The sequence below is a fragment of the Triturus cristatus genome, chromosome 8 (genome assembly GCF_964204655.1).
Source record: "Triturus cristatus chromosome 8, aTriCri1.1, whole genome shotgun sequence".
NCBI classification, from domain to species: Eukaryota; Metazoa; Chordata; class Amphibia; order Caudata; family Salamandridae; genus Triturus; species Triturus cristatus.
Window position 1 is genome coordinate 1,381,810,989 of NC_140591.1, and position 18,546 is coordinate 1,381,829,534.

The following is an 18,546-nucleotide window of genomic DNA, read 5'->3' on the forward strand; positions in this document are numbered from 1 at the left end:
CCATGTGGAGATCTGTGCCCTGACTGCACAGTCTCTCCATAGTAAGGTATAGGGAACATTTTAAAGAATGTATTTAAGTCAAAGATAAATATTAAAAATATTCTCATGTTAAATACTAATGCAAATGTATGCTATATATTTACTTCAAATGTAGGGCAAAATAAAAGTACTATAACACTATTAAGTTATTTATGGATTAAAATGCTACTTAACAAAAACATATTAGATTCAATTACAATCATTTTTATGAAGTTTAAACTAAAACACAATTTCTCACCTAAAGGAAAATAATTATTTTAATATGCATTAATAATAAAATGTGATATATAGAACTAAATACAAATAATTTAATTTAAAAAAAATATGTATGTTGGTATATTAATTAGAACATTTAAAATAGGCTATTAAAGTATTTTGCAATTAAATATTAACTATGTACATCTATTTTTATCAATGAATGATATTTATTTATATGTTTTACTAATTTGAATAATTTAATGTAATTTAACATCATTTCCTATGGGTTTTCATTTTAATCCCACCTTCATAATTTTCTACATGAGGGTGTTGCGGTGCCAGTGGTTAGCCATATGTAGTGCTGAACCTAATAAAAAGTTGAACAAAAGTGCAGTTTGTGAATACCGAAAATTAGTAAACATACTCAAAAGTGTAACCATATTCAAAAGTGCATTTTGTGAATCAGGCCCTGCCTACTTCTTGCTTAAAGTTTTTTGCACCTAATTGCAGCACCACTATAAGGTGCTGGCTTTTATAATACAGTTGTATAGCATCTAAATGTGATCTTTGCTTTTAAATGTTTTCCACAAAGAGGCTAATGGTGTAGCATAATTATTTTGTACCTTAATGTGCTGTCAACTATATGACCAGAACATACACTTACACTTCCACCTATATTATTAAATACTGCTGTCACCACCTTTATTGCATGACTACCCAGAGCTATCCTCTTGGATTACTCAGTTAGATATTGCAGCTCTCATGACAATAAACACAACCTTTTATTTCTTTTCTTTTTCAGAATAATAAAGTGAGCTAAATAAATGCGTGGTCTTTTGCCAAACATGCTGAAGAAGTTCATGTTTTAATTATCTCTGATAATGTAAGCGTTTTAATACAAAGAGAATCTTGGTTCGCAGAACGCGTCTCCATAGAGTCCACCCGTAGTAAACCCCTGCGGGCTGTCAACTATTTCAGCAAAATCATATGGATTAAAATCTCTTTCTACAAGTCACCTGCCCCTAATATCACTTTCTCTGTCTAACTAACTTATTGCATTTGGTGAGTGATTTCCCATAAGGTTTTCTTTCGAGAAGGCGAGTTAATTAGTGCCCACAACAGCTAAATTAATAATAGCTGGTGACTACGTTGCTGATGCCCCTCCTGATGGGTATGCATGTATGTTTTTGGGACTTGCTATTGTCTCTCATCTTCCATGAATGAAATGCAGATCCTGCTCACACTGAACGTTATACATTAGATCACCTTAGGAGATCGGGACATATTGAAGCAAATCTACCTTATGAACTTCTGTTTTGTTTCAGATCACCACCGTATTCAGTTTGTATTACCATTGTCAGCTCTACAGAGAGCTCACCTATAGATGAAACTGGGCCTGAGTATATAAGAGCATATTTACACACATTCTTCCACCGCTGTCCTCACTGCCATTGACTTGGTGACAGATACTGTAAGAAATTGGGTTGTTTGTTGACTAGAGTGTGAGCCCTGGTCAAGTAGCAACCACAATCCTTGTCAGGTAAGGCACAGCAAACCCCAAATTAACCTGTGCTCAACCCCCTGGTAGCTTGGCACAGAGCAGGCAGGCTTAACTCAGAGGCAATTTGTAAAGTATTTGTGCAAAACTTCAAACAGTAATACAGTGGAAACATCACACAAAAAATATCTCACACCAGGTTTGAAAATTAGAGCTTGATTTAATAAATAAAACAAGACCAAAACTACAAAAATCCAATTAATAAAACAGGAGATATTGAATATTAACGTTATTAGGTAAAATAGTGCAAAAAGACGTAAAACACCAACTGTATATATCTGGTCGTGCCGGACCGGGAAAAAGTCACAAGTTCAGGCTGGCCGCGATGGAGTGCAAGCCAGCAACAGGGACCCAAAAACCCTGGTTTGCTGAGCGTTGTGTGGATCCACGGCAAAGCAATGCATCGGTTCTGAGATGCAGTGAGGCTGCGGTGCGAGACCCTGTTGCATGAATGTCGAGGATCCCGCCGATGGGGCTTGTGTCAGGAATGTGACGCGCAGTCGGGGAGATGCGTTGGTTTGGGATAGCAATGAGGCTGCGATGAAGGGTCCAGCATCATCATCGAGACTGGCGTCGACAAGAGATGCGAGGGCCTGTGCTGGGGAAGCGTCTCCCAGTAGTGGTTCCAAAGGCGGTGTGAGTTGTGGTGCCAATGTGTGTCTTAGCAACAAGTCAAATCTACACGGTAGCGGTGATGCATCGGTTCTGCTCCGGTTTGCGCCACGCTGCACAGGGGATGTGTTGGTTCTGCTGTTAAAAGCATGGAATAATAATATGAAATTAAATATAAGCAGATAATTCTGGCCATCCTGCAAGAAATCAGAAAGATATATACACTAAATACATCAGATGATTACAACCACTGAAGACTTGGATGTGCACACAGACACTCACACATCACAATGAAAACACCTCAGATGATAATAACCACTGGAGACCTGGATGAGCACATAGACTCACTCACACATCACAAAGTCAATAATCCAAATTAAAACACCTCACCGATCACAAAGTCAATAATCCAAATTAAAACACATCACCGATCGTTCCCTCAACATCCTTGCCAACTCAAGCTGGAGGAGCCCTTTGACAGCCGAGGCAGGATTCTCGATCGGGACTCAGGTTCCCCTGTGATGACATGTCTGCCCCACAAGCGAGCTCCCGTTTGGGTGCCAGGATTTCCCACCTTTAATACCTTTTACTCAACCTGAGGAGAAGATTCTAGAAACCTCGCCCCCTTTCTTCTATTATAAAAAACCAGGCTGACTGTACTGGTCTATGTCAAGGGCAAGACAGAAGCTGGCCAGGCGCCTGTATTTGGACTCCGAGACAGATCCGTACATTCAACACATTCCTCTGGCAACAACAATCTCTGCTGTGAAAGGTACCAAGCACACTTCCCACCTATTAACCCAGCGAAGCTCACGAAAGCCTAAAACAACCTTGAACGTGAATAGCCTAAACAACTTAAGTAATCTGGGGGCCTGCTTGTGTGCGCAAAAGCTCAAGCTAGCCAACAGAATTCAAGATGTCATGAGGGCATGTCAAAGCCAATAGTAAGAACTTTATAATACTTCCCAATGCACATTTGTGCACCACTTCCTATAGCATCACACACTTCATCGCCCAAATGTACAACATAATGCACATTTGAGCACCACTGCCTATAACACTGCACTTTGAGACCAAGAAGTGCGTTCTGCATCTCTCTCTCTCTCTCTCTCTCATGCTTTCAAATGCACATCCCACATGTTCTGTTCCTGGCAAGGCTGTTCAACTCTGTGAAAGCTCTCACTCTAAACTACAAAGAGACATGAAAGAAATCTTCAAAGAAACGTGCACATGCAGGACATTCAAGATAGGATAAAATAACACCCCAAAAGTCAATTAAAACAATGGTAGTCAAAGGTCATCACATGGTTTCAATACATAGGAGTGCCTCTAGCACTACACATGGTGACCTGGTTCTGGAAGGTGGGTGAAACTTCTAGACAGTGACTTTTGAAGTGCAAGGAATTTCCTGCCTCCCAAGCCCTGCCTTCAACCTGGAGTGACAATGCAGGGTCATTAGGCCCTTTGTGTGGAGACAGGACACAGCCTATTCTGGTTTAAGTGAGATTGTGTCCAGCTCTCCCCTCCCGCCCTGCCAGTGATGTCCCAACCAGTCACACCTAAGCTGTCATAGTGTTTGGCTGTGCAGGAGGAATACACAAAGCCCAACTGCCAACTACACCCAGTCATGTGACCAGAGACAGGCACCAAATGGCTAAGGCAAGAAAATTACAACTTTTTAAAAGTGGCATTATCGGAATTATAATATAAAATCTAACTTCACCATAAGTTAGGATTTTAAATTGTGATTCCAAAATCACCAAACATGAACCAGTTATCTCTTCCCATTTGGAAATTACTCTTATAAAATATAAGAAGGCAATTCCAATGTTATCCTATGGGAGATGCAGGACAGATCTTTGGAGCTTGTTATGTCCATGAAGCTCAGAATAGGAGGCCAGTCAGCTAGCCCTTAGAGTCACTCTGGTGGTTCTGGGTTGAAGTAGCAGGTCTAGTCTTCCTTTCTCATGCATCACTGCAGCAGGGCAGAAGGACAGTCTTTCCAGCATCACAGCAGCAGAGCAGTCCTTCTTCTTAGTCGTGCACATACCCACGCTCCACCCATGGAAAGTCTCTCCCATGCAGAGTTATGCAAGGCAGTGACTTGTGCTGAAATGCATTACTTCGTGTTAACTATGCCATGTGGAGCCACACAATGTGGCTCTGCATGGCATAGTAAATCTGACTTAAGGGCGTATGTTGGCTTGAGTTGCCTTGCGTGACATATGTGCAAAGCAAACCCTTGATAAATCTGGACTTTGATGAGGATCCAAAAAGGCTTGCATTTTTCCTTAAGTAGTATCAATTGCATTTTTCATGATATTTCCAGATTACTAATCTAAACTAGGTTTGTTTTGTCACGTTTATGGAGACATGATGCCAATTGAAGTATTCCTTAAGTAAAAATAAATGTTTCATTGTTATAGAGTTTTTCTGCCTTCTTTGACCAGATCCTGAAGATGTTCAACGGAAAGTCACACACTCATTCCATAGATAGTGAGCTAATAAATTTAAAATAGGGCCATCACGATCTGTTGATTTATATTGGAACATTTAATTATTTAGCTGTTGAGAGTGGTTGGCCTGAAGAGAAGACAGCATCATTATTTTATAAAGGACTATGAAGTGAGCTGAATGATGTACTGGAGCAAGTTGTAATTCCTCCTACCAAGTGTGCCGAGTTCATAGACTTAGTGATGCAATTTGATTATAGTTAAGATGAATCCTGTTCAGAAAGAACTACAGCAGAGTCTAACGTACTGGTAATAGGCCTGCAATTAGAACAGAATAGAACCTCTGAAGTTCCAGAACCAATGCAATTAGTCAAGGTCCATATCTCAGAAGATAGAGAAAGAATACATTCAAAGAATGGATGCATATTCTGTGGACGGTCAGATGATTTCATTAAAGACTGTTGAACTAAATCTAGAATGTCCAAAAATCTAGTATCTGTAACCTTGAGTACAGACAGCCAACAGGCAGAGGAAAACTACATTTCCCGAATATGAAAGAAGCATCTTTGACAAGAGAAGAAGGTAAGTCAGTTCCAAAATGATTAGTAAATGTCAGGCAGTCCTCTGTAGCTCTTGTGATTGTATCAATTAAATTCCTTTGTCAGGTGGGCATGGACAGTTTTCTTCATTCCTTTTCAATTGAGAAGCCCCAGGGAGCTTAACGAACAATACATTTGCTTAATCTTTACTGTGATAAATCAAATAGTTCCTGAAAAGTTTAGGGCAGTTCATGGTTCTATTTTTTTCAGTACAGTCTCATACCCATATGATTTCTCAGATTTGCTTAGCAAACCATCATCAAGAGATTTGTTTTTATTTAAACATGATCATTCAGCTCTTTTTTAGGGAAGGTATTTGATGGCAAATTGAACAGGTGCCCCCAAAGGTCATCTCACAAGTGTACTTTTAGAAGGATTTTGTGCATGACATATTTGTATTAGGCATGGGGAATGAACTTCAACAGCTGGTTCATAAGAATGATCTTCATGGCCATATCCCTTCCAGTCTATTAAGTGATATAAACATCCCCAATGTCTTTTTGAATCTAATACAGATTTCGCTTCATATTCTAGTTCATCATCCACTTCCATAAGTGAGTCATAACCACTTAATCTAGTATTGGGATTTTATGGTTTTAACAAGAATGAATGAAATACAGGGTGTACTAGTAATGAGGAGGATTGATGAAGATGAGATACAACTCAATTAATCATTTGTGTAATAGTATAGGGACCATTATAATGTGGTGGAATTTTTGAGGCCCTTTCAACTTTAAGGGCCGATTATGATGGTTGGAAAGCCTCCGACCATAGGTCGGAGGCTTTCTGACTGACATCGCTGGTTTGAATTCTGACCGCCTAATAACAATGTAGGCGGTCAGGTTCGAAACCGGACGGTCATTCCGGCTGGATTCCGTTGGGCTGAAGGAGCCCGTCGGACAGTCGGAGGTCCTAATGTAATCCCTGAGGATGGCTTTTCTGCCATCAGGATTACGATGTCGGTTTCCAACAGGCTTTCCATGTCAGGATTTTCTACATGGAAAACCTGTCAGAAAGCGACATTGGGGGCCCCTAGGAGGGTCCCCATTCCTCCATGGCCTCCGGTTGGGGGCCGAGGGGGCACCGTAGGTGCCCCCCTTATAATCCCTGCACCGTGTGGCAGGCACCTTGAGGTGCCTGCCACGTGGTGCAGGGATTAACAGAATCTCCCATTTCTCCATGGCAGCTTGTGCTACGGCCATTTTACGGCCGCAGCTCAAGCTCCCATAGAGAAATGGGAGTATGTGATAGCACCATGTGCAGTAGCATTGTATTGGTGGTGTTAAGACCGCCAACCGGAGGTCAGTCGGTCTCGAGACCGCGGCGATGTCGGCTCGACATCGTAATCAGGCCCTAGGTGTTTTGTAATTAACCAAACTTTATTCCCAGATTCAAAAGGAGGTTCAGGCCTTCAATGAATATCTACACCTTTCTCATATTCAGGTTTTGCACCTTTTAAATGATTTTTTGTGATGTTTGATATTTTTGCACAGATGGTACAACAAAAGGGGCATAATCTTCAAAGGGTAACATGAGTAGGTGTTGGCCAGTTAAGTAGTAAAAAGCTGAATTGTTGTTGGCAGGATTGCCAATATTATTATAAGCAAATTCAGCAATATATAAAGCTTGTACCAGTTGTCAGGAAATGTAGCCAATAAATATATTAAATATTGCTCCATTGATTGGTTTGCTTGTTCTGCTTGACCAACTGTTTGGGGGAGGGTTAACAGAAGACAGCTGAACATTAGTGACAAACAATGTACACAGCTCTTTCCCAAATTTGTTTATAAATTTTGGGCTTCTATCAGAAAATACTACAGATGATAATATATGGACAAAATGATGTGTCACATTTTTGGATGAAGTATTTTTTTTTTAATGGTGCAAAATAAACCATTTTAGTCAAGGGATCCATATCAACTAGTATGGTGGTAAACCGTTGAAAAGTTGGCAATTCAACAACAAAAACTATAAGAACTATATGCCACTTTCAAGAGGGAATTGATTAAAGACGGAACAAACTTATTGGATTTGTATCTAAACTGTTAAATTGAACACAAAGGACACAAGTTTGAATGAACTGGCGCACCATCTTGGGCATTGAGTCCCATCAAAAATTAAGTTTAATCAAATCTATGGTTTTGCCTTCTCCCAGATGACTTGCCAAAGTTGAGGTATGCAACCATTTATTATCTTCTTCCTGCAATATTTTCACAGGAATAAACATTTGGTTTATTCCTGTGGAAATATTACAGGAAGAAGATCCCAATAAAGCAATCCATCTCCAGTTGAACATGCAGGATTCTCCTACCAGGGAAAGAGAGGTAATATCAGAATACAATTTAGGAAAATAAATCTGCTTTGATTAATACTATTACTGAACCTGTGGATAAAATTGTTGTAGGTTCTTGTGTGGTATTTGAATTTTCATGATCACTCAATCTGGAGAATGAGTCACCATTCTTTTAACCAGGTCGGAATGTATTAACAAGATCATTTTCATTATTGTTTATAATGTCTGCTTAAATTGTGTGTCAGATAAACTCTTAGGAATTGCAAACATTGACAGTCAGTAAAAATGGTGGCAGTATGTTTTGCCCCAAAGAGGTAATGCCACCATTTTTGAAAGGCTGTCTTAACGGCTAATAATTCTCAATCTGCTATGGTGTTGTTAGCCTCCGCTGGCAATATTCTTTTCAAGAAGAAGGCCACTGGCTGTTGTTGTTCAGATTGTAAATGTTTTTGAGATAGAGCCCATCACCTCCACCGAGAACTGTGAAGCATTGGACTCCACAATGAGTGGTTGTTCACGGTCAGGGTGATGCAATATTAGTGCACATGTGATTTGTTGTTAGATGTTGCAAGGCAGCTTCAGCATCAGGAGTTCATTAGAAATCAACTCCTTTACAGAGCAATGTTGTAATAGCCAGAAGTATAAGAAACACTTGTGAAACTAATTGTCTCTAAAAAAAAAGTGGACTAGCCATAAAAGCTTTCAAATACGTTTACAAATGTAGGAGATGACCACTGCAAAACTGCATCAATTATTTTAATGTACATGTGAAAAACCAGAAGAACTAATTGAAAATCCTAAATATTATTCAATTGTTTCATGAAAATGCATTTCCAAATTTAGCAAACTAACTATTTTCTCATAGGTGCAACACAGTTAGTATAGTACATGAGTGATGTGTTCTTCTTCAGACCTTGAAAAGATCAACATATCATCAATAAAGACAACTATGCAAACATTCAAGAATTCACAAAGTTGAGGCATTACAGAGTCCGAAGGGCATGACACAATATTCATTGAGACTAACCTTTATATGAAATGTGGTTTTCCTCTTTTCACCCTCTCGAACTCTCATAAGACGGTAGGCCTCAGGCAGAACCAACTTAGTATAAATGGTTAAAAAAAATTGGTCAAGTAAACTGGAATTAAAGTCCCAGGTAACAATGTTTGATTTTCACCTTCTTCAGAGTTCGCCAATCAATAAGAACTCTTAACTCTTCATTTTCTTTTGGACAAAAAGTGGAGTAGAAACTGGAGAAGTGGAGTGTCTTATAAAACCACTTGCTAAGAGTTCATCAAAAAAGGCTCTAACATGTAGAGACTCTTTCTCAGTTAAATTATAAATGCGTCTAAAATATATGGTACCACTAGGTTGGATGGTAATAAGATAATCAAATTGCCTATGTTGGGGAATATCCCTTGCCCTGACTTTGTCATGTACATCAGCAAGTTTTTGATACAGTTGTAGTATTTCCCTCTCACATTATTGAGTAATTCCAGTGGAAGCCATAGGATAGTCCAACTTTAGAGGTTCACAAAAGTAAGTCTGTATACAATAAGGTGACTTTAAAGTAATGGTCCTCTTTCCCCAATTAATTTTAGGATTATACAGAATAACCAGAGGATACCAAAATTGCACCAAATTGTGGAGCACCAAGCAAAAACTATTCTTTCTTTATTTCCATTGCACCATAGGCACTGGATATGTCTGCCAATTTATAGTTCAAGAGGATGAGTAACAGTCATTCATGGCCTTGGCCACGTCTGGAATTCTCTTTTATTGCACAGCTATTGTAAACAACTTTGCCAGAGTAGTCTCTAGAAAACTACTAGTGGCTCCAGAGTCAAGCAACATTCAAAATTGCACTAGTTGCTTTGATTGTATCTTTAATGTCACAGGGGCAACACAGTGAAAATGAGAAGGTCTATAAAAGTCTGAGTGAGAGACCCAATTTCTCTTGAGCTCAGTTGAGCGATCTCTTCTATGTCTGAGCTATGAAGTATTCTTGAGCCTCTGGTGTTGAGGTTACAGAAACCATTGTGACATTGGAATTTCTGAATTTTTGTCTGACAATATTCCAGTGCCCTGTCGCTCTACAATATATATATTGGTCAGATGTTCTCCTTTTTTCTTTTTCTTCTTTAGAAAAGGAGCCTTGAACCTCTCTGATTTGTATTGCCTCTATTCATTTACTCCTCTGAGATATGGTATCACTTTTTCATTTTTCTTGTCATTTCATCCTGTAATCGCTTTTAGATCAAATTGACCACATTTTTTTTTTAAGTAATACAATGTTCTATTTTTACAACTAGATCAATAAAATAGGTACAGGTGTCAGATGGATCCACTGTCTGAGCTGGACTATCTTTTATTTACTCTCTCAAGCCAGATAAAAAAAGAGACACACTTTTTTCTTTAGACCAATTTGCTTCACACTTACAGCAAATAATTTTGTAAAGCAGGTTGACTTGCATAAGGTTCAATAATTATTTTTCAGAGACTGCATGTAAGTATGTTTAGCAACCACATTTTTCATAACGTCTTTACATCTGCATAATTATACAGCACTGGATCATTTCTCTGTAACTATGGTGTGGACCAATTGCCTACATTGCCATCTAGATATAATAATACAAACACTACTTTAGCAGTATCACTAGGAAACAATTTGATACAGCATAGGAAGTGTAACTGGCACTGATTCATAAAAATAGCAAATATTTCATTCTCTCCATAGATTTTACCTAGGTGGGCGAAAGGGACAACATGGTTGGGGAAACTGATATTGCCATTGGTGGAAAGGTTGACACTGTCTAGGAATAAGGGGATTGCCACTGATTTGCACCCTGTTTTTCAAACTGCTAAGTTACTTGCAAGGTAGACGCATGTATCACTGGTCGAAGAGAAACCAGTGGGCACAAGTTACAAGCGTTTCCTCTGTTTCCAATCCAGTCAAATTCTTGACTGAGACCTTGATGCGTCTGGCATATTTTCTGCATTTCATGATGCTTAGCTGCTAATTCAGATTGTACTGCTTCTAAGAACTTGGCCAGGTCAGCCAAACATACATTTTGAGAATCTATATTAATCCGGCAAAATTCTTATTTGTGGGCTTGGTTTTCTGTCAGAAACCTGGAACCCACCAAAGAAGAAATAACTATGAAACTAATGGGAAAGTACCGTTTTTCTTTTACATTGTAGGAACGGTCTGTATTTCATTTAATTGTCTTCCTTATATTATCATGATAAATGTTTCTCTAATGAAAGGTATTTGTTATTATTTCATTGAAAACTCTTGGATTAACATTTTTGAGTCTTTAACTTTTATTCCACTCTGACTTTATTTTTAAGCAGAGGAATATTTAATGACTGTATTCTGAATCAGTCTTCTCCTGGTAACTGCATGTGTGGGTGAGATTATTCCAGTGCTTAATTTGTGCCGGGGCTTTCCGATGCTTAGCACCGGCACTTATTTTTCCGCTCCGGGTCTACAGGCTGGTTGAGTCCACATGCAGTATGAATAATAATATTATTCGCTACGCGCCTGCGCGCTGCTCAGAGTAGGTGCCACTGACTGTTCAAGTCTCCTCCCCTCGCCCCCCCATGAAGCGCTGATGTCGCACATTAATGCAGGCGCCTAAAACATTTTAAATTGGTTGCAGCGGCTCTGCCGCCCACTTAAATATGAGCCACACACATTACGATTACCGCCAGATATTGAAGCAGCGTGGGTCCCTGCCTCGGCGTAGGTCACCAACACCGTCACACCCCATTCTGCAGTCATTCTGCAAGGCTGCCCCGGGGGGGTTGCGCAGCAGCCCCCCTAACAGGGCGGCCGCCTTAGTGCCGCATGAAGGCACTGGGGGCAGCCGGTCTAGTCCCTGGGCTCAGCCAGGGAAGACGTGCGGCGAATGGATATTTCCGGCAGAGGGGGAGGGTGCAGGGGTATTTAGGCCCTTCCTCGCCCTCTTGTCCCTCTCGTCTCGCCTTGTGGGTGCCTTCTGGTCGTTCTGGCCAGAGGCCTGGTCTGGCGTCGGCGTGCTGTTTTTTCCTCCGGGGGTTTCCGTTGCGGTGAGTCGTTCACTCTCGGGGATGGGTGTAATTTCAGAAGTTGTGTTGTGCTTTGGTATTTAGGCGAGGGGACAGTGGGGGTGCAGAGGCCAAGCCGCGGGTCGCGTGCGTTAAGCCCCTGCCCTGCACCCCGGGAGGTACTCCGGGTACGGCCTCGGTGATGATCGGGGGCATGTGGGGTCGCTTGGGTTGGCCCGCTATTGTTGTACTGAGGGCTCCAGGGTCCGCATCGTTGTTATCAGGGGAGCGCAGGCATTCAAGGTTGTGTGCGCTTATTCCATGCCCCCCCCCCCTTTTTGAGTTTCCCATGTCGCGGTCCCGGATGCGATTGGAGGCCGGTGGGACCGCTGGGGTTGTGCTCTATTTTTAGCTACTTGCATAGCTCGGGAGGGGGCGGCTGCGGAACTGCTGCCTTTAACTCTGCTTCATGCGGCGAGAGGAGGAGAGGCAGGCTGCTTCGGTTTAGTGTTGAAGGGGGCACTTTGGGCGCCTACGGTTTTTCGCGAATCGTTTAATTGTCTTGTGGCCATTGATACGGCGAGCGGAGCATTGGGGTCATTTGAGCAGAGGGAACGGTGCTGACTGAGCACCAGTCGTGTCGGCACTCTAATTTTGCTTTGCCTTGTAAATAGGAGGTCTGTCCGCTTGAAGGGCGAGGAGGATGTTCAAATTCATTGTAATGATAGTATCCAATGAGCACTACACGGATTGCTTGTCCAGGTATAATACCCTGGGTGCAGTAAGGTGTTTATGCCACGGGGTGGCACTGTTCCTCATTTACGGTCTCCATACAGGCTAGAGTTTTGTTGTCCCGATTGTAATGGTTTTCCTGCATTTCAGAGGTGCTGCGTGATTCCAGGCACCTTGACATGTTTCTCTGTGCGCCAATGGGGGACTTCACGTTTTCCAGCTAAGTCAAGGGGAGAGGAGTTGGCCTAACGGCTAGGGCGCTCAACCTCGGACCTGGGGGAACTGGGTTCGAGTCTCGGTAATTACGCTAAAACATCTTGTGAATCTGGGCAAATCAAGGGCCAGAGTGGGATTTTGATAGTTGTTGGAAACCTGCCTCATTTTGGTGCTTGCCAGATCGTATTGTATTTTCACAACTTAAATGCGCTTGGCTGGGCTTTTGGCGGGCCTCGATGCTCCCCTTTGCCTTTGACCATGGTCATCCCACCCCTGCCTTTTACCAGATTTGTGCAACACTAATTTCCATATACAGAAGAGCAGATTGCTGTGTCTCCCAGCTGGGCCATACAGTCTGTACATCTTTCGGCTAATAGTGGAGGAGATGCCGGGAAATACATCGGAGAATGCATAGGTAATTTCTCGCTAGGGAGGTCGTAGGCCCCCCTTGTTGCCTGAATGTGGATTAATGCTTTTACTTTCTGTTTACCTGGGCAAGCAAGGGCCAGCAGTGCATTGGGTGCGAAGTTTGAAGGCAGTGCAGAGGCGCTGTTTAAATACCAGCTGTGGGTGAAGCTGGCAGGTTGTATTGCACGGGGCATGGAAGTGCCGGGGGCACCAGTTTTCTTCCAATTTCGGTTCTGGCTGGGGTACTGCTGGGGGGAATTGTAGTGGTGGAAGAGAGAAGAGATGACTAGACATCGCTGTTGTTCCTTGGCTTCTTGACGGCACAGCGCATTCAGAGTCAGTGAGGTCTTGTCAGTGAACATTTCTAAGGTATTGGGGTCGTGCGTTGTAGTCGCTACAGCGAAGTCGCGGTCTAGGATGGGTCCTTGAGAAGGAATTCAGTGCTCTCTCAACGAACGGAAATGTAGTTTTCAGGCTCCTTGCGGCATGGTCAACCAGTAGGGCAGGGTAGCAGCACCATTGTGGCAGCCCGCTCGTGTTCCAGACCTGGCGTGCTCCAGCACGCGGACACATTAATCTTGTGAGTTGGGCGATTCCCATCATTTTCCCGTGTCCAATCAACAAATAGCCTTGACCGGGTCCGGGTGTGATGTATATGGCCCTCATGTAAAGCGCTCCTATACTTGCTGGGCGGGTTGCATTATACAAAACGGCACTAGTCTTTCAACCCCCTGACGGCGCCTGGCTGGGGAATGCAGAGGAATATAAATGTTTAATGCGCAGCCTCGTTCATCTCCCTCTGAGATGGTTTGACATTGTGTGGTACAATGATGACTTTTCAGTTTAGGTGTTATACAATTGTTTTTATTAAAACGGCAGGGGGTGAGGAACTAATACACTCTCACCCCTGCTAATACAAGCACAGGGATAAACCATTGCAGATTTGAACCTTGCATTAAGTTACAGCCTTGTTTCGTCATGATCCGCAAGGTGATATAGTTAACCTGGACTTCCAGGTGCTGCAATGGCCTACCGATGTGATTCGCTGGATCAGGTTTTCCGGAGCTAAGTGTGAGCGGGTGGTTCCTGGTGCGTGGCACCGCCTCTTATTGTTCAGCTCCGGCGCTTGTGACAGGCTACCAGTTAGCACTGTCGGTCTAATTTTAGAGAGTACCACTATAGCATGCATTGAGTAATTCAATCTCATTAAGATTGCTATTGCCTGCTGCCCAGGCCGTTCTATTAGCGGTGGGAGTATGGAATAGTCTTTACTGTCACACTTGGACTGGTGTCAGGGTTAGGAGTTGTGATGTTACTGGGAGTGGCAGCGCAGCGGGAGCCATGTGTGGGGCAAACTGAAGTGGCCGCCTGTCGCCAGTCCGGGCACTTAGTTGCGCAAGTGTAAGGGTCAGTAGTTAGGGTGTGCAGGTTTGGCAGCACGGCAGGGGTATGTATGGCGCAATATAAGGGGCCGCCTAGTGTCAGTCCTGACAGTTTTATACGAGTTAAGCACTTTACATTCTGAATTGTGAGGTCTTTTGGACACAGTCCTTCCTGCCCGGGTCTCGAAGTATGGGCGCAGTCACATGGGCAGAGCTCCTGGTTGATGCAGTTCTTGAACTTATTGCCAGTTGGGAAGGCACGACGTAGTGGGAGACATACAATATTCGTACATCCTCCAGTTACTTTCAGTAGACCTGCCGCCCATTTCTCGCGCGCTCCTTACCTCACCTAGCCACTCATTTCTCATGCTTTCATTACCTCCCCCAGGTGCCACACCACCAGATGAGCGGTACCCTTCCTTAAGGTTGGGGTCCCCTTTGTAAGATAGGGCTGCATTGGAATGTTTTAAGGTGTGCTGTGATGCCTTTATATTTGTGTGCTTTGTCACATTCGGGCTGTCAGCTAGGTGTGTCGACGGTGGCTTGCGTTTGGGTGCGCTTTGAAGCAATGCGGTGATAAAGTGTAGTTGGGTAGACGGTTGTAAGGGGGATGTAACTTCAAAGTGACTAATTAGGATTTACACAGCCTCTTCATTCCAGAACCATTACATGTACAACGGAGCTACAGGTTGCCTAGGCAATGAGGCAACTACCTCCCAACAAGTTTGGCTTGTAGGTATAGGGTCCTTTTGTAGTACGTAGCTTGAGGCAGTGACAGAGGCCGCAATATTCCACACATAGGCGTTATGTTGTTAAGAGTAGGATGATAAGGTAAAAGCGCAACAGGTTACGATGATTTGGAATCACAGCGTTATTGGTGTTGAGAGTGAGGATTCGGCGGTGCTGGTAGTTAGGCAGAGTCACTGTGGCCAAATGGTTAAGGTCTGAGACTCTTACTCTCAAGGTCACAGGTTCAATTCCCATTGATTCTGTTCAGGTAGATCTCTTCCTATAACGGAAAGGGAAGAGCTGGGGGGGGTCTTCCTTCTGAGGAGGCCGCTGTGTATCTTGTGCAATTCCTCCATCCTCGCCTTTTATTAAGGGCTCCCCCGGGAGTTGTGCAGACTTGGCTGTATGCAGGTGTGGGAGGGCCAGCCCAGCTTTCGTATTCGCAGGCAGTTTAATCTGAGGTAGAATAGCTCTCGGGCCCTGCAACTGAGCTATAATGGGGAATTATTTCACTATATGCAATTAGCAGCACTGATTAGCAAATAGAGGGGCTTGTTGTAGATAGTGCCCCGTGTGTGGTAAATATAGGGATGCGATGACGTGCTCAGTATGTCATGTAACTGGAGCTCATGTTTAACGTTTCAACACCTTTGCGTTCACATACTCTTATAATGAAATGTATTTCTCAAGGTGCATAGATTAACGCCATGAATGGTGATCAGTCAGGTTTTCAGTGAGCGGGACACCTAGTAAATGTGCGGTGGGCCAGTCGCCGATCTGCATGCCATAGTCATTGCCTGAGCTAGCTGGGGAGCACTGCAGATTAGTTTTAACTCTTAAACAACACTTGAAGCTTGCGCAGGGCTCCCTCGGCTCTGGGTGTCTTTAGACTGGCCGGGGTCTCTTCACCGCTGTGTCCGGGATCAGGGGGAGGTGTACTCAGCACCTATGCTAATCAAAGAGTTAAGCTTAGTGTTGAAGGAGTTTTAATGTTCCCGGGTCGTTCATTGGGGCTCCTTAGGGCAGGATGCCCTAGCGGCAAGGAACAGCTAGGGTGGTTTACGGGTGCTTTAGCGATCATGAAGACAGTATGCATCGCGGGCCCTGGCTCACACTGAAGTGGGCAACGATCACACACACCACAGGTGCCGAGGCCTGCACTGATGCCTGGCCCTGGGTCCCCAGGTCACTTCTGAAAGGGCTAGGCCTTCAGACGCTGAAAGGATGTGCGTTGTTATTTACTCGAGTGTTATTGGTTATTTCCTGGGTTATCCGCGGGTGTAGAGCGTTAGGCTCTTGTTGTCTTTCCATCGGGTCTGTTTGATGCGGGATGGTGGTTTTTGGGCCACAGCCACGTGGTGGGTCTTTCTGTGTCACACTGGGGTTAGCCTGCCTTTAATCTCCCTGTTTGTCACACACTGTTTTAAGACGATGATTGAGTTGTTAGTACTGTTATTAGTATTGAACACACCAGGTACTTGTGGTACTGATATTTGCACCCAAACAATAGGTACTCTAGGACACATGTCCTCCATTACACACATCTCCAGACAGGTCTGCCCCTCCCTGCCCCCTCTCCCCCCTCCAATTTTGGAGCAATAGGGGTCCAAATACTGGTGGGGTTGGCAGGCTTTGACAGAGGTTGGCGGCGAGCTCGCACATCATTCGGCTCATAGGATGATTCTGTTGAGTTTTGGGGCAGGTCACAGGCCGCTTCTTCACGCTGTGTTTGTTCTTCGAAGTATGGTCGGGTCAAGTGACGGAGTAGAGCAATCATCGCATGGTATATCTGGGAATGGAGGAATGCCAGGCAAGATTGTAGCGTAGGCAGGTAGTGGTACTTATCGGGGATTGGATGTTTGTCTCAATGGCATGCCGCCATGCAAAGGGACCATGTAACTAGGTCACGTACATCAGGCAGTGACAGGTCAACAGGGACCATTTGTACTAGAATGTACAGGAGTGGTTCCCACCACGGTTGGTCAGATGGGAGGCTGTCGTCTTTATTCTCACTGGATACCCTTACTCCAACAATCCTATTGTAAGCTTAGGATGCCTGTTGACGCTGTTAGACCTGCTATTAGTTATTAAAATCTCCTATGTGCCTTGGCATGGTTTGTCTCGCATCAGGGCCAGTTGGGGGTTACTGTTCAGGATACGGTTAGACTTCTTGAACATAGACATGTCAACATCCTCCTAGGAAACCATGATTAGCATGAAAGTATTGTACCATGGAGAGCCAATGGTTGTGGGTTTGTGCACAGCAGTAGCAAGGGAATTACAGTCTGCTTCATCAGGCCACGTGTTCCATCATTAGCACCTGCAGCTGTAAAGCTCCTATTTTCACCCGGGACTGGGACTGGCAATGTCTAACCCTTACAGCCAGACACGGAATAGGCAAAGGGCATACCTTGTTGAGGCAGTAGTATTGTCTGTCTCGCTTCCAGGCCAGTTGGGGGTTACCGTTCTGGGTACGGTCCGACTTTCTGGTTGCGTTTGGATGCTTGGACAGGTGCCCTTGCACCTGTCCAAGAGGACATGTAGCATGGCGATAAAGTGGTTCAGTTGCTCCAGTTATTCGTGTTAACGGGCAGGTGAAGCAGCAGAACTAAGAGGGGCTTGGGTCTGACCTCTGGCTCAAGGGCGGAGCCTGGTAAGCTCACTTAGTAGCTCGTCCTTGAGTTCGACGAAACCGGTACCATTGATGTGAGCAACGGGCAACTTCTCCCGCCCTCCAGCACTGCTGGCAGCTATGCAGGTTGTGGAAGTGGCCTTCCAACAGGGGCGATTTGGTCCATATGATTGGGGGAAACTCCTGGGAAACCTATTTGGGCTACAAAGTAGCAGGAGAACTATTGGCATTCCCAGTATTCAACAAAAGGAAAGAGGAGGGAGAGTGGGCTTGTCAACTCTTAACTACACTCGCATTGGCACTTCCTGGCAGGAGTGGCTTAGAATAGGTTTTGTTCTTCAGCCAGGCAAAGGTATCATTGGACCATCGCCTATGTTTTTAGGCAGGTTAATTCAGTCATAAATCCATGGGGAGTTTAGAATGGATGGGGGCACCTGTCCTGATGGGGCATGATGGCCTCCGGTCCGGTATTGGTTAAGACTTGTTTTGGCTGGACCTGGGAGAATCCCAGCAATAAGATGTTTTGGCTTCATCAGGCATGGTCTTATACATGCCGAGTCCACAGGGTGCCTGCACCTCTCTAGTTTAGGCATGGATCCTCTCCTACTGGACCTAGGGGAAACTTTGGCTGCAGCAGGTTGTAAGGAAATAAGGCTACCTTGGTG

General features: G+C 43.9%; 1 long non-coding RNA gene across 1 annotated transcript in view; it reads left to right on the forward strand.

The window, feature by feature from the left end:
- LOC146805791 (uncharacterized) overlaps positions 1-18,546 on the forward strand; it is an 86,623-nt gene that overhangs the window by 60,364 nt on the left and 7,713 nt on the right. The window lies entirely within an intron of this gene.